The sequence below is a fragment of the Natrix helvetica genome, assembly GCF_964273705.1.
Source record: "Natrix helvetica genome assembly, chromosome: 10".
NCBI lineage: Eukaryota > Metazoa > Chordata > Lepidosauria > Squamata > Natricidae > Natrix > Natrix helvetica.
Window position 1 is genome coordinate 13,828,678 of NC_138561.1, and position 15,989 is coordinate 13,844,666.

At 43.5% G+C, this 15,989-nt stretch overlaps 1 protein-coding gene across 1 annotated transcript in view; it reads right to left on the reverse strand.

The window, feature by feature from the left end:
- The window catches only part of RIPOR1 (RHO family interacting cell polarization regulator 1), a 107,884-nt gene extending 92,809 nt beyond the window's left edge, over positions 1-15,075 (reverse strand). Inside the window, exon 1 of the mRNA XM_081962938.1 lies at positions 14,957-15,075. The gene's annotated coding sequence lies outside the window, so the exon portion shown is untranslated. The remainder of the gene's footprint in view (positions 1-14,956) is intronic.
- Positions 15,076-15,989: the final 914 nt, after the last annotated feature.

Sequence of the window (15,989 nt, forward strand, 5' to 3'; positions counted from 1 at the left end):
CCGCATCAAGAGGCTCTTCAGCTCCTCTTCAATTTCTGCCCTTAGAACTTAGGAATCTATAATCCGACTGGGCAAGGTTTATTTCAAGCTACCATTAAATCTTACTCACCCCACGTTTCTATTGTCGGGGGTGGTACGAGATGTTAAGATCCAAAAATATGAATCAAGAAGTTTAGTAATCCTCCTGTTTGCAAATTAGAAAAATCTGCAGAAATTAATTCATGTCATCACACGCACCCCTCCAAAGAAAAAAATATTTAAGGGAGAAGAAACATTTCCGTTGATGCAGTCAAAAAAAAGGAGGTGCTATCCCAACCAGAACAAGCAAGAAGGGAGTATGCAGGCTGAACAGAATAGAAAAGAAGACATGACGACAGATGACAAACATCTGCAGTTTTGATTTTGCTGCCTTTAAGTCGAGGCTGCTGTAGCCTTGTTATTCTCTGGAAGCAGACATTCTTTCTCCAAAGGACAGCTGACTTCCGCTGCCCACTCTCCTCTCCAGAATCAAACTCCTCTTTCTGAGTCCTCTTGTTATTCTCCAGCCCTCTCCTTTACTCCCCGTTCCTGTAACAGGATGAGTCATCCTGGCTTTCTTCTTCTCCTCCCTTGTAAAGTTTTTTTCTCTCCCCCCTTTTGAACGCTGCTGTGAAGACTCCAGCAAATGAGGTTATTTAGGAAACCTTGAGCGAATTGCAGGCATCATTCTGTCTGTTTTTTAGAGCCTTCATCCAACTTAAGGTTGCCCTCTGGCCAACTGGTCATATGGATTCCTTCAGCGTTATGACAACTCGATATAGAATAGAATAGAATAGAATAGAAAAGAATGAAATAGAATAGAATAGGGAATAGAATGGGATAGGATAGAAAAGGAAAGAATAGGAAAGAATGGAATGGAATGGAATGGAATGGAATAGAATAGAATAGAATAGAATAGAATAGAATAGAATAGAATAGAATAGAATAGAATTCTTTATTGGCCAAGTGTTATTGGACAAACAAGGAATTTGTCTTTGGTGCTTATGCTCTCAGTGTACATAAAAAGAATAAAGAATATATTCGTCAAGAATAAAAGATACAGCACTTAGTAATACTCAAGGTTACTAATAAGCTATCAAATCATACTAGGAAACAAATAAAAACAATATAAATTGTAGAGCCACAAGCAGCAAGGTTATAGTCATAAGTGGGAAGAAATAGATACTAGGAAGGATGAGAAGAATAATAGTAAGACAGTCTTAAATTATTTGACAGTGTTGTGGGAATTAGTTTGTTAGCAGAGTGATGGCATTTGGGGAAAAACTGTCTTTGTGTCTAGTTCTGGTGTGCAGTGCCCTACAGCGTCGTTTGAGGGTGGGAGTTGAAACAATTTATGTCCAGGATGTGAGGGGTCTGTAGGTATTTTCTTCCTCTTTGCTCCTTGGTACTCCTTGGTAGTCCTGGGCTATAGTGGTAAGCTTAGAACCAAGATTGGTGGTTAGCATGAAGAACATAGAGAGAGGTACAGTTAATCCTCGACTTAGGATCACAACTTAGCCGAGAATGTCCATCGTAAAATGAATTTTATCCCATTTCACAACCTTTCTTGCCGCCGTTGGTAAGGGAACCGCTGCGGCTGTTAAGTTAGCAACACAGTTTGTGAAGTGAATCTGGCTTCCCCATTGACTTCGCTTGTCAGAAAGTCCCAAAAACTAGATGGCATGCCTTGGGACACTGCAACAGTCATAAATCCATGCCAGTTGCCAAGCCTTTGAATTTTGATCACGTGACCATGGAATGCTGCAAGGGTGGGAAAGCCACTTTTTTCCAGGGCCGTTGTAATTCTGAACTGTCCCTCAACAAATAGCTGTTACGTCGTCGAGGACTATCTGTACTGCGCGGCTCAACAGCTGATAACATGTGGCTGATCTTCTCTGGCCACAGAAGCTCAAACAAGACTTTGGCTAGTAAATGAAGGGGAGAGAGCCAGACACCACCGAGGCTTCAGAATAGACTGGGAAACCAAAACACATTCCGGAAGAAGGCTGTAAACATTTGCTGAGTAAACAAAGGAAGAAATAAATAAGGCACTTCTTTAAAACACACCTACCCTGTTGCCAAAAATTCCCCACTACATTCCTTGTAATCCTTGAGACTTTAGAACAGGGATGGCTAACCTTTTTATTATCCATAATGTGACCTCTCATGTGCTCCACCCATGCACACGCGACCCCCATATGTGCCCTGCTCCCATGCATGCAGGTGCGTGACCCCCTGCGCTCCCCTGCAAATGCGTGTTTGACCATTGCATGCGCCTCACCCCTGTGCATGCTGCCTATAACCCACTGCATGAGTGTGTGATTCCCCCTATGCATGCGAGTGGATCTCCCGCATGCGCCCTCCGCATGCACAGCAGAGATCCGAAAACCAGTTGGCCGGCGGGAGGCTCCCGTGCCCACAGAGAGGGCTTTGCGTTCCCCAGGTTCACCATCACGGCTCTAGAACAATTCAAGGGTACCTTGATTTTCTGATATTTTAGTAAACCAGTGGCTGGGTTCACATATCAGCTGTCATCTGTTTGGCTTGTCGTACAATCTTGTCTGAATCCAATTGTAGCTTGTTTAATGAGCCCTACGCAGACTGTGGCTTTTGCACGGGGCCCAAACTTTGATTCTAAGACCCCTCCCACACACACGCATGGCCTGAGGGCTTTATGGTGCTGCCTTCAAAATGTTTGAGAAAAGCTGGAGCAGGATTAAATGAATGAAATTAAATTAAAAGCTGTTGCTATTCAATTTCTAAACTGCCACAATCAACCAGCTCAGGAAGGTACAAAAGTAATTAGAAAATATGCAAACATGGAATACCCACAGCACAATAATAAGACTTCAGAAAGTAAATATAGTAACTTAGAGCAACAAAATCATGTACTCGGTGTTCCCTCAATAAATTAAATGTGCAAAGCTCTCTGGGAGGAGTCAACTTTAAATTTGTTTCCGGAAGGACAATAACATGTTACGTGCAGAATTATGCGTGGTGTAGATCAAGTGGACGGGGAAAAGCTGTTTGCCTCTTCCCAAAATATTAGAATCAAGGACCATCCAATCAAATTGACTCCTGGGAAGAATTGAGACAGACAATTCTTTTTACATAAGACGTACTGGTAATCTTCAACTGGTCAAAGTTATGATGGATCCCGAAAAATTCAAATTCTAAATTCAAAACCTTGATGGCCATGCCCCCTTCAGCAGTCATGTGATCACATTTTGAGCACTCAGCAACCAGCCCACATTGAAAAACCATGATGGCACAGTGCGGTCCTGCAGGCTACTTCTGCTGCCTGCTCGCTGCCTGCAATTTGGCAGATCGAATCTCAACCAGGCTGAAGGTTGACTCAGCCTTCCCTCCTTCCGAGGTGGGTAAAATGAGGACCCAAACTGTTGGGGGCAAGAGGCTGACTCTGTAAACCGCTTAGAGAGGGCTGGGAAGCGGTATATAAGTCTAAGAGCTATTGTTCTTTGTGGCACCCTGCACGTGTGCAATTATAATTTACAGTACAATGTTGTTGTTTTGTCTGGAAACCGGCATTTATTTCAGTCCTTCAGCCAAAGATGGCCCATAGCAAACAATGGGTTCACTTAACAATCACCACATTTGCTTAAAAAGTGCTCCAAAAAGGTCATAAAATCAGCTAACTTTATAGCGAAGGAGAATTATAATATCCATGTGTGGCTTTTTGGAGTTCTCTATGTATCTCCACAAGCTAGATTCCCGTCATTTGCTATTTGGTGAATGTTCTCTTGTTTGAGGATGAATCTTCTTCTTCCTCTTGTGCCATATCCATCATCGGAAGTTGGCGATCATGTTGACGATCCTATTTTTGTCAACTGCCACACTAAAAAGTGCTGCTGGGTTTTGTCCAAACCAGTCAAACTTTAGATTTTGAAGCCATGATGTTCTTCCTCTGCCTGGATCTCGTTTGCCTTCAATTTTTCCCTGGAGGATTAAGTGAAGGATGCCGTATCTTTCTGGGTGTGGCATCCCATGTCCAAAACAGTCTAACATTTGTTTGTTTGTTTGTTTTGTCACTCATGTACAAGTTAACAGGAATAAGAATAAACATGAATAAGAACACGGGAAATGGGTACAAATATATGGGGAGAGTAGGATAGGGATGTTAGGCACTTTGCTGCAATTAGGCACGCCCCCTTTACGGACCTCTTAAGAATGGGGTGAGGTCAACAGTAGACAACTTAAGGTTAAAGTTATGGGGGTTTGAGGATGAAACAACAGAGTCAGGTAGAGCATTCCAGGCATTGACCCCTCTGTTGCTGAAGTCGTATTTTCTCCAATGGAGTTTGGAGCGGTTTACTTTCAGTTTGTATCTATTGTGTGCTCGTGTATTATTGCAGTTGAAGCTGAAGTAGTGGTTGATGGGTAGGACGTTGTAGCAGACAATTTTGTGTACTATGCTTAGGTCAGACCTTAGTCGGCGTAGTTCTAGGTAGTCCAAGCCCAAAATTTCGAGCCTGGTGGCATAAGGGATTCTATTGTAAGCAGAGGAGTGGAGGATTTACAATACAATACAATACAATACAATACAATACAATACAATAGTAGAGTTGGAAGGCACCTTGGAGGTCTTCTAGTCCAACCCCCTGCCTAGGCAGGAAACCCTATTCTGTTTCAGACAAATGGCTATCCAACATCTTCTTAAAGACTTCCAGTGTTGGGGCATTCACAACTTCTGGAGGCAACTTCTGTTCCACTGATGAATTGTTCTAACTGTCAGGAAATTTCTCCTCAGTTCTAAGTTGCTTCTCTCCTTGATTAGTTTCCACCCATTGCTTCTTGTTCTACCCTCAGGTGCTTTGGAGAATAGTTTGACTCCCTCTTCTTTGTGGCAGCCCCTGAGATATTGGAACAATGCTATCATGTCTCCCCTAGTCCTTCTTTCTCTTAAGCTAAACATACCCAGTTCCTGCAACCGTTCTTCATATGTTTTAGTCTCCAGTCCCCTAATCATCTTTGTTGCTCTTCTCTGCACTCTTTCTAGAGTCTTCTTGTGAAATACCTCTGGACTCGCTCAATTGTGTTAATGTCTGATATTCAGTGCTTTTTAATGGATTTGATCGTTTCCTTTGGCTTTCCCAGGCGGCGTATCACCTCATTCCTGATTTTGTCAACCCAGTTTATATGTAACGGCCTTCTGTAAATCCACATTTCAAATTCAAACATTTGGGGATTCATATCACCGGGCAAACGTATGTGGAACAAGTCCACAGTTTGGAGTTTAACGTATGCTGTGAAACCAGTGAGGTTTACTTTATCCTGGAAACTGTAGCTAAGCAAAGCAGGGTTTCATGTGAGTTGGGAAAACCCAGTCCCAGAAAAGCACAGTGCTGTTAGCCATATATGGATTCTGTCTTTGTGCACGCATATCTTGTATTGAACGGTTCCCCAAGAAACCGCACTGTGCCAAATACACAGCCTGCAAACCCAGCGCCTTTGATCCAAGAGTGGGTAGAGAGTTGCGAAGGTGTGCCAACACAGGCATGCAATCACCCGGGGTGCTTCAGAGGGCAACGCTGGGTGAACTTAACTGCTTGAGGAATGTGCTGTAGTGCAGCCAAGAGGGAACACATTCTGGTATCCAGCAGGTTTCGGTATGAATTAATTGGGAGAGAAAACAAACTGAGATTTATGCCAGATGGAATACTTATTAGAGAAATACTGGCTGTCCAACGTGATCTATATATATATATATAAACAGCTCTGTGTGTGTATGTTCCAGCATAACTCTGCAACGCCTTGAACAATTTCAACCAAGCTTGGTACACAGATGACTTACTCTCTGGAAACAAATACTGTGGGAGTAAGACACCCCTAACGCCCCTCGGCGCGTTTGTTCTGTTAAGATACAGCCTATTGTGCCTTAAAATGAATTCTACCGTACTGCCGTAAAATGGCTTCTATTGTGCAGTGCAGTCGAGTTGCCATGGTAACGGCTTGACAGTACTCCTCCAGGGGCTCCCTCTGGTAAGGGGGGGGGGAATCCAATATTAGAAATTACGTTTGGTCTGGACGCCCCAAGTCCCTTGGTGGAGAGGGTGCGGCATATAAATTAGATTAATAAATAAATATAAATAAATACCCGGTCAACACCAGGTTATCAGCTAGTTAAATATAAATATTGAGAATGGAAATTTCTATTATTTACCTATTTCTTATATTTAATTGTTTTTCTGTCCTCTAATTCAATGCTTCTCAACTTTAGCACCTATAAAATAAGGGGACTTCAGCTCCCAGAATTCCCGTGGCTCAGTGGAGAATTCTGGGAGGAGAAGTCTGCTTATCTTAAAACTTGCCAAAAGTTGAGAAACACAGCTCTAAGCTTTTGGCGCAACATGCTAAATAACTAACTAGCTTTTCGTTTTCACCGTTAGGTGCGTTTTCAGTGAGATACTGATAAGAATGGATGAATTGCTGGCTGAAAGTAGAAATTTAAAACTAACATTCAGACTAACATTCACATGTTGCCCTGACTGAGTTTGCATAACGGATCAAGCCACAAATCATGGCTTAGAAGATACGCTGGCTGGGACCACAGGAAACATTGAGCCAAAAGAAAGTAAGTGACATTAATTATAGCATGGCAGCCATTCCCAGCAGAAATATTTATAAAATCGGTTTTACTTTCGTGCCGTTGGCCGCCCATCATCAGTCTGGCCATTTCTCTTTTTTGCTTCCTTGATTACTAAACAAACCACGGTGCAACTCCCACTGCCTAAAACCAAAACTGTTTGTTTCCTCTTCAGTTTGCAAAGCTTTGTAACATTCTGGGGTGATGCTAATGGATAAGTAACTACATTGGGAAAAACACACGAAAGGTAACTTTGTAAGGCTACTCGTCTAGGGTGGCTTGAAGGCGTTTTAATGCTACCAAAAGAGACGACGTTCAAGTTGAGGGCAGGGGTGAAATGCTACCGGTTCGCTCGAACCAGTAGTAAAAATGCTACTGGTTCGGGCGAAATGGTTTTTCCAATGATCAGCCGTGCCACGCGATTTATATTAAGCAGGATTTCCTGCTTTCTAGCTAATCTAAATTGCGTGGCACAGCGGATTCCTCCTCCCCCTTCGCTGTTGGCTTATCTCTCCAGGTGTGCTTTGGCCTGGCATAATTCACCTGCCCCTCCTGGCAAATGTATTATATCTGGTTATTTTAGGGATTTTTAATTCACTGTATCTGTTTTTAAGGGTTTAACTTATAATATATTGCTTTGTACAGTTCTTTTAACTGCATTTTAACCTCCTCCAAGTTAACTATCAACTGTACATATTTAATTTTATTGTATCTTGTTATATTTTGTATGAACTGTACACCGCCCCGAGTCCCTTTTGGGAGAGGGGGCGGTCTAGAAGCATTAAATATTATTATTATTATTATTATTATTATCCATTTTTGATGCTCTGCACACATGCGTGAATTGCTACCGAACCAGTAGCAAAGCTAAGTGGATTTCACCCCTGGGTTGAGAGGTTTTCATTTTAAGTTTCATTCCTGAAGGTTCCTTGTTTACCCAACCCTGGTTTAGGAGTCTACCCAACACAACCACAAATGAGTAAAAACCCCTTTTACATTAACGTCGTGTTAATTGGCACAAGCCTATCTGGTTAGTTTATAGTACTAATATAAGGGTAGTCTTCAGCTTACAACAGTTAATTTACTGACCATTCGAACACAGAGGCACTGGAAAAAGTGACTTATGACCATTTTTCACCTTTACGACCATTGGTCATGTGATCGAAATTCGACTGCTTGGCAACTGTCTCGTACTTACGACGGTTGCAGTGTCCCGGGGTCACGTGATTCTCCTTTTGCGACCTTTTGACAAGCCAAATCAATGGGGAAGCCAGATCCACCTCACAACCGTGTTGCTAACTGAGCCAAGATTCACTCAAGAACCGCGGCCAGAAAAGTCGTAAAATGGGGCAAAATTCACTTATCGACCGTCTTGCTGAGGAGCAGAAATGTTGGGCTCGATTGTGAGTCGGGGACACCCTGTATTGTGTGAGCGCCTAAAATTGTGTTGATGGGTTAAACCCCGATTCCATTAACTACAGGGAATTGGGACGCCCGGCAAGAGCTACACAAGTTATCTCCATATTTGTAGGTTAACTTTAGGCCGTTTTAAGGTGGACGCCACCTTTAGCCTGTCGGTGACTCTGGTCCCTTCCTTCTGTTTGCAATTACTGAGATAAAAGTCCTTTTCTCAAAGCCAGTTTATCACCCAGTGACTTATTTAATCACATGCTTGTTTTCTGTCTTTCCTGCTAGAGACACACTTCCTTTTGGGACACAGTTTTATTTATATCCTGCCCTTGGAACATACAGAAGCCTTATCTGCAAATACAAAAAAAGAAAAAAGGGTGGGGGGGGGGGAAGGGTAAGCTCAAGCAGCAATGAATGGCCTCCGAAGGGCACTTCTAAAAACCTGCTCAGCCAGGTTATGCCTGGCGGGTGACCTTTTTCAATTCTCCATCAGCGCTTGGATTCAAGCATGTTCGGCCTTGCAGGTGGTTTTTTTGCAAGCAAATAGGTTTTTTTTTAATGTTTTCCCTTTCAAATTCATTCATAGATATACATTCTTATAATTGCTATTTATCTATTCATCATTAATCTCTATACTCATTGTGTCTATCATACCACCAGGTGCTTTGAACAGTGGTGGGATTCAGCCAGTTCGCACCACTTTGGGAGAACTGGTTGTTAACTTTCTGAGCAGTTTGGTGAACTGGTTGTCGGAAGAAATCACTAGGGCAGAGAACCGGTTTTTAAATTATTTGAATCTCACTCCTGGCTTTGATAAACACACACACACACATGGGGGTTGCAGGCGGTTATGCCCTGGTACGGGCTTAATGGAGCCAGCCCGGAGCACCGGATACCATTCTGGTCCTATGGGATTGGCTTGGTGGGCGTGGCAGGGGAAGGATACAGTAAAATCTCCATTCCCACCCTACCCCACTCCAGGGGAAGGATACTACAAAATCCCCATTTCCTCCCGATCAGCTGGGAGTCGGGAGGCAGAGAATAGATGGGGGCAGGGCCAGTCAGAGGTGGTATTTACCAATTCTCTGAACTACTCAAAATTTCTGCTACTGGTTCTCCAGAAGTGGTCAGAACCTGCTGAACACCACCTCTGGCAAATTGTTCATATTGAGGCATCTGAGTTAATTCAATAAACCAACAGATTAACAACCTGGGAAAGGCTTCGTCTCAAGTACACGGTATGTCTGGATGAGGCAGTGACTTGAACGAGATTTCCAACAAGGCTGGGCTTTTGCAGGAAAAATGATTTTCACCTCCATTCAGGTGGGGCGGGGGAAGCTATTGTAGCATAAGCTTTTTTAGGAAAAAAGAAAAACACCACCAGGAAACGAGCTGTCAGTGTTTGTCTTGAAGTTGCTGCCATCTGCTGATTTCCGACAGTATTATTATACTGAGATCAATATTTTTTTAAAAAATAAAAGATGTAGTAGCATTTGATAAAATGGACACCGGCGTACAAAGACCCATGTTTTAAAGACTCTGCTAGAGTTTAAGAAGTTAGAATCATTTCAAGCACTTCTAGACTGCCTCAAAATAATTGTACAATTGTGGAAATAGAATCGCACAATTCATGGATTGTATGCCATGGATGCAAAGCATTCTGTTATTTTCTTGTAGCAATGAACGTTTCCTGTGATGCAAACTCTTAGGGTGGAAAAATAAGTCCCAGAGTTAGATTCAGAATCAAGTATCTATCACTAAGCAACTCCATAAATATAAATTTGCCAAAACAGTGATGACTCGGAACGTGGTTTTTATGTTATTCACAAATAAACGCTTTGATGGATTGATTTTAGCGGTGACTAAGATGTCTGTGACGCCTCATTCCAGACTGTTTTATACTTTCCAGGTTTTGGGGCAAAGCATCACATACTAGAGGGCATAAAATGTAGGCCAGAACTTATGCATTTATTTCATTTGTTTAGCTAACCCAATATCCGTCCCCTCCCTAGCACTGCCTCAGGCTTCAGGAAAACATAGATAACTCAAAAAGAAATGGAAACAATAAACATAGATCACATGTGCCCCAGTAACACACTTATACAGCTCACAGGAAGAGAGGGTGTGTCAACATGCCCCAACAAGGGAGTATTTTTCTGCACATGGCTTGGGGCAAAATGCTGCCTGAATCACCGCAACAGTCAGAAATTTGATGCCCGCTGGCCATTGGGACCCAAAAGTGGGTGGGACTCTCTGGAAATATGCATTTTGTTCATGAGGACTGCTCAGTCGAATAGCAGTAGCACATATATACCACTTCACAATGCTCCATGGCCCTCTCTAAGTGGTTTACAGAGTCAGCCTATTGCCCCTAACAATCTGGGTCCACATTTTACCCATCACGGAAGAATGAAAGGCCGAGTCAACCTTGAGCTGGCCGGGATCGAGCTCTAGACTGTGGGCAGAGTTTGCCTGCAATGCTGCATTCTAACCACTGCGCCGCCACGAATCATAGAGCTAAGACAAACCTGTTAGAAGTCTTCTAATTGAATCCTCTGCTCAAGGTAGGAACTTCATAGCATCCCAGTCAAATGGTTCTCCAGTCTGTTTTTGAAAACCTCCCATGATGGAGTAGCCCCAACCCCAGAAGGCAAGGGATTCCACTCATTAGTTGTTCTGTCAGGAAATTTCTCCTCAGTCTTAGGCTGTAACTGTCTTTAACAAGCTCCCACCCATTTGTCTGTAGAGATTCTCAGTCAGATAAACCTCCAAGGGCTTCAACGGCCCTCTAAAAGGATGCAAATGACCAGCTGTCTGCAAGGAATATAAATCCTTCCATTCCCCACTATCCTGTCAGAGCTGAAGAAGCTTCTGGGATGAGAAGCGAAGCGTCTTCAAAGAAGAAAAAATCCAAGAAAGTTCAGTTGCTTCCCCCCCCCCCCCCAAAGCACCTTTGGGACTGTAGGAAGTTAAAACCCACCCTTCTCCTAGAAAAAATGAAATATCCTGGGAAATATTGAAAAAGGCACAATATTATATTTCCCTGGATAAGAAATGGTGAAACATGTTTTTAGGCAGGAAACAGGCTCACTCTTAGTAGCCCCCACCTTTGTCAATGGGCCATTAAAAAGCCTGAGTCAGCCTATTCTACATAACAAAGATACCCCCTTCAGCCCCAGGGTGATGGGATTAAGGCATGATAGTATTAGCCCTTTACCCATCAGGGCACCTGGGAAGAAGCAAGGCTCAACCAAACGTGGACTCAAAGCACAGCCTACAGAGTTGCCCCCGCATGACCCCATGGGACTCTGACAACCAATCAGAATACAAGCTCAAGATCAAAGGCCAGAGAAGGCATAAAACCAGGGACCTTCAGCATCTTCAGCAGCTCAAGCCATGTCATCCTGTCCACCATTAAACCATCTTTCCAAGCAGCCTTCCGGTGTCTTTTTCCCCTCTTGGAACTGAACCAAGAACGAAATGGGACTGTTCGCCTCCTACCCTTCGCCGCCCCTTGTTCTCCTCCAGGGTTTTGCCCCCAGTCATTCACCTCTACCATTTGTGCCCCCCTTGAAAGGACCCTAGCTGTTTGCCCTGGGCAATGGGACCCATCTCTTCCGATCCAGACCCTTTGTCACAGGTCATTCGGTGAAATAATGCTCACCCTGGGCTTTTGGGTACTGGGGGCGAAACCCTGGGGGTGAACAAGGGGCAGCGAAGTGTATGAGTGTATGACTTCCACTCATTATTTCTTTCCTTGCCCTCGGGGTGCTTTGGAGAATAAATCAAATCGTTTTAGAGGAATCGGTGGGGCTATTTCTGACTGAAGTTAAACCAGTCAAGATTTTATAACCTTGTCAGCTGCCATTGCCAGATGATGGTCTGGGGCATCTGCCAATTATTATTCTGGACATGTCAGCTGTAGTAGGAGGGTTGGGCTGAGAGGCACTTGGACTCCCCCGGGCAGCAGGGCAGGGCAGAGTTAATTTCTGAAAGGATGAGGAATTTGTTATTTGCTGAGCCACTTCCTTTCCGCTAACAATAATAAATCAGCCCACAAGGAAGGACCCACGTGGGATCTGGGCTGTGGATACAGGCTGGCTGACCCAGGGCAGGCCGAGAGGAAGCCTCTCCGCATTATCTGCCGTTCACATTTGGTCTCCTTGGCAAGCCTGGGCTTTTACAACGGCTGCAGAAATCAAGATGTGCTTCCTTCCAAACAAGGCCAGCTCTCCCCAAAGGCCTGTCTCTGCCATGGCAACCATCTCTTCTCTATCCAGTACCCCCCTCCTCAGTCTTTCTATACACAGATGCTGTGTAAGACAGGATGCCAGATGGACACAGGTTCACACACGCTCGCTTGCTTGCTTTCCCAGAAAAGCTGCTTGCAAAGCCATCTACCTCTGAAGGGCAGTTGAAGGCCCTCGGCAGGTTGAGCAAGAGGGGTGCTATCAAACACTGCAGGGCTGGTGTAAGAGTGGAACGATTCCTCAGGGTTGTTGGCCTGGGGTTAAAATTGGGGGAACCCCTGTCTAAGTTGCCAGTAAGTCCACTAATTCCATGATGGCAGGGTTGGACATGACACAAGTGAGTTTAAAAGGATGGATTGCCACAAAGAAGAAGGGAGTCAAGCTGTTCTCCAGAGCACCTGAAGGCAGGACAAGAAGCAACAGGTGGAAACTAATCAAGGAGAGAAGCAACCTAGAGAACTACTAAGAAGAAATTTCCCAACAGTTAGAACAATTAATCAATGGCACAATTTGCCTCCAGAAGTTGTGAATTCTCCAACACTGGAAGTTTTTAAGAAGAGATTGGACAACCATTTATCTGAAGTGGTGTAGGGTTTCCTTCCTGAACAGGGAGTTGGATTAGAAGACCTCCCAAGTTCCTTCCAACTCTGTTCTGTTCCGTTCCATTCCACTTTCTTCTGTTCTGTTCTGTCCTCTTCTCTTCTATTCTCAAGATAAAAGAGACGTGGAGAGCTTTATGGATGACAGATGTTTTTAGAAATGTACCTGCACTGGTCTTCTCCTAAGAAATAAACCCACATATGGGAGATCTGTAGTAGCATTAAGATGTCCAGAGAACTCGTTTTCCTTGGGTACATTATTACCCACCCTCATATGTTAAGATACCATTTGGTTTCATTGAATTAATTACAATCGGCTGAATTCGTTTGGTGCAGTACACTGAGCTAAACTAAGCAGCCCATATGATATCTTCCTATGTCGTGTGTGAGCCCCATTTTAACCTCTTCCACCAAATGAGATCGTCCAGTTTGTCTTTGACCACAACCTTCTTCTGCCTTCCCAACAACATCCAACATCCATTGCTTGCTAAATGCAGAAGATTGGAATAAGAATCCAGCATTCACAGATGCCAAACTGGAGACGATTGCTGTGTGGAACATCTGGGGAACTAAGAGGATGGGGAAATCCCTTTTATCCTTTTTTTTTCCTTTTAAAGCCAAGCCCAGCAAGTCCCACTGCCTCCAAATCCTACGGATACGTTTCATAACGTTTATTTTATTTTATTTATTTATTCCATCAAGAATGTATTAGATAACATATATAAGTATAAACATGATTATGAATACATGAAATGGATATGAATACAAGGGAATATTAGGACAGGGACAGTAGGCACATTGGTGCGCTTATGCATGTCCCTTAAGGACCTCTTAGGAATGGGGTGAGGTCAACAGAAGACAGTCTAAGGTTAAAGTTTTGGGGGTTTCGGGAAGAAACCACAGAGTCAGGTAGAGCATTCCAGGCATTGACCACTCTTGCTGAGGTCGTATTTTCTGCAATCAAGTTTGGAGCGGTTTACCATATGTTTGTCTCTATTGTGTGTGTTGTTGTGATTGAAGCTGAAGTAGTCATTGACAGGTAGGACATTGTAGCAGATAATTTTATGTACTACACTTAGAGATCGAAGGCAGCGTAGCTATAAGTTGTTTAAACTCAAAATCTCAAGTCTGGTGGCTTAAGATATTCTGTTGTGAACAGAGGAACAGTGGACTCTTCTCGTGAAATATCTCTGGACTCGCTCAGTTGTATTAATGTCCGATATGCACTGTGGGTTCCAGACAGATGAGCTGTATTCGAGAATTGGTCTAGCAAAGGTTTTGTATGCTCTGGTTAGCAGTACAATATTACCGGAGAAGAAGCTACGCAAGATTAAGTTAACAACTCTTAACGCCTTTTTGGCAATGTTGTTACAGTGGGCTCTGTTGACCATGATTCTGATCGATCAGTTACAACATTTCAGTGCTCAAAGGTGTTCCAGTGCTAGCCAATAGAAAATTGGGTCCAAGAGATAAGGATAATCTATAGCTGAGAAAAAGGAGAAACCTGACATACACCAAAAGATAAGAAAAGAGGGAGAGAGAGAAAAAATAGACCCTGGATGGATATTGTTCTCAAGTGCACTGATACCTGCTGATAGTTTAGAGCAGGGGTTCCCAAACTTGGCAACTTCAAGACTTGTGGACTTCAATTCAATTCAATTTTGGGAGATCAACTCCACAAGTCTTAAAAGTTGCCAAGTTTGAAGACCACTGGTTTATTTAGATAATACTGTACCCTAGATCCGAGCCTGCATTTCCTAGCCCCAGGGGGTGTTGGGTCCCCCTTCAAAGATGAGGGAAGGCTGCTGTACAAGGAAAACATGGACCAGGTCTGATAAACAGGACTTCAGATTAAAGAAATGACCATCCTACAATGCCACACTAGAGAGGGTTGCAATGGACATCAATTTAGGCTATCGCACTTCAGCCCAGCTTATCCCAGGCTTCCTGCCTCATTCCTGTCTTCCTCTACAAACTCTGGATGGAAATCTACTGGGAACCCAAGTCCTCTCTCCTACATTTCAGAGATTTGGTTTGGTCTCCTTCCCAGAGGAATCCTTAAATCAAGTACTCACCAATCCCGGGGATTTCTTCCAGAGGCTGAAAATCCAATTTATTCTTGAGCTCAGTTAGGGATTGACCGACCAGGGTGTGAGCTGTCTTTTCTGGTCTGGATGTGTTCGCTGGTGCATTCCTTTCCCTCCGATTAAAACAGGGCAGGCTGAAAGAATTTCCTTTCACCCTGGACACTGCCGATTTGCCTCCTGCACTTGAACGCTCCACCTTCCGCTGAAGCCTTTTAGTTTCTATCCCATTTAAAAAACAAACAAATCAGAGGGGTATTTCCTGGTAAGCACATGCATAAAAATACCACACTGTGCTACAATCTGTAGCCTCGTTTCTGCCCTTCTTCCATTGCACAACAATTAAACACGACGCTGCACCATTATATCCTGAAACAAACAAACAAACAAAACCTTTTTGCATTATTCATATCTTTTTTTTGTCCTGCTTCCATCCCCAGAGTAATATATTTGTTTAATAGATTTAATGGACCTTGCATACTTCAAAAATGATTCAGTAAAAGCACCACCCATCTCACTGCATTACTGCCGCTCATTAAAGCAGCCACCTCCTACTTTCAGGCTTCAGTTTGTCGACGTAATAGCCCTAGTAACCTCAAAGAGTTTGAATCCATGAGCGATGAGATGTTCTGCTGGAATGGGATCCTAAGTATAAATATGTTCTATACATTGGGATCAAAGCACATGCACTACAATCAACCCATATCAATTATAAAAATACTAGCTGGATACCCATGCTTCACGCCGAAACTATGTGATCGGGCTATGCAGGAGGAATTTGGTTCACAATCTGTTGGCTCAGTGGCCGTCGGTGATTGAAACACATAAGGGAATATCGCTCCCCCTGCCCTGAGTCCGGAAGCAGTTCCATAGGTGGAAGGTGTAGGCATTTTGGTGAGGTACTGATGTTTAGTGCTGTAAGGAGCCCCAGACGGCTCCTGAATGAAGGAGTGGAACATCTGCCAGTTCGAACTAAGATAACAGAATGTGAGGCAACTGGCAGTTGGAACAGAGTTCTTTTCAG